The sequence below is a fragment of the Belonocnema kinseyi genome, chromosome 9 (assembly GCF_010883055.1).
Source record: "Belonocnema kinseyi isolate 2016_QV_RU_SX_M_011 chromosome 9, B_treatae_v1, whole genome shotgun sequence".
In the NCBI taxonomy this organism is placed as follows: Eukaryota; Metazoa; Arthropoda; class Insecta; order Hymenoptera; family Cynipidae; genus Belonocnema; species Belonocnema kinseyi.
In genome coordinates this window covers 28,438,205-28,439,437 of record NC_046665.1, presented here as the reverse complement: position 1 = coordinate 28,439,437, position 1,233 = coordinate 28,438,205, and positions in this window count along the sequence as shown.

The window sequence follows — 1,233 nt, the reverse complement described above, 5'->3', positions numbered from 1 at the left end:
GAAAGGATAAGATTGTAAAAAATATATAGATGTAAACGGAAAGATTGTAAGGAATGGAAGTCATGTAAACCCTTAGGGGACACATTATGAATAAAGAAGAAAGATTCATAATCTTTGTTGAAAATTTATATTCTGGGTTAAAACTCAATTTTTTAACTGAAAATTTAACTATTTGGTTAAAAATCGAATTGGCTCGTTGAAAAATAATTTGTTTTAGTTGTGAATTTAAGTACTTCATTGAAAATTCAACCATTTAGGTTGAAAATTCAACTCTGTTGAATGTTGAACTACTTTCTTTAAAATTCAGTTTGTTGGTTAAAGATTCATAATCTTACTTTTAGTCTAAAATTTATTTATTTTAGTCAAAAATTTTTTATAATTAGTTTTTTAACTGAATATTCAATTGTTTGTTTAAAAATTAATTTTTCTTAGTTAATAATTTAAATATTTCATTGAGAATTCATAATTTTTGAATGAATTTAACTGTTTCTAATTTAAAACAAAATCTTTTTTTGTTTGTAATATCAAATATTACCTTTTTTTGTTAAAAGATCATCTTCTTATATTGTAAATTCAACTTTTTGGTTGAAAGTTGAACTAATTCCTTCAAAATTCATCTTTTTGGTTAAAGATTCATAATCTCAGTTGAAAATTCATTTTTTTTTGTTTGAAAATTTATATTCTGGCTTAAAACTCAATTTTGTAACTGAAAATTTAACTATTTGGTTAAAAATTTAACTAAAATTAGTTAAAAATTTATTTCTTTTAGTGAAACATTTTTCGTTAATTAATTTTTGTAACTGAATATTCCATTGTTTGTTTTAAAATTAATTTTTTTTAGTTGATAATTCAATTATTTTGTTGAAAATTAAATTTGTTGGTTGAAAGTTGAACTACTTTCTTTAAAATTCATTTTATTGGTAAAAGATTCGCAATCTTACAATTAGTTCAAAATTAATTTCTTTTGTTGAAAAAACTTTTTTTTTTTTAATTAATTTTTTAAACTGAATATTCAACTGTTTGATTCTCAAATTATTTTTTCTTAGTTGAGAATTTAAGTATTTCGTTGAAAATTCGTATTTTTTGAATGATTTTAACTGTTTCTAATTTAAAAACTAAAAGATCTAAAAGATCGAACTAGCTGTTCGAAATAGACGAGTGTTCATCAATATAGTTGATTTTGCTACCCAAAAAAAGAAAACAGTTATACGCAGAGTATGTGAAGCGGTATAT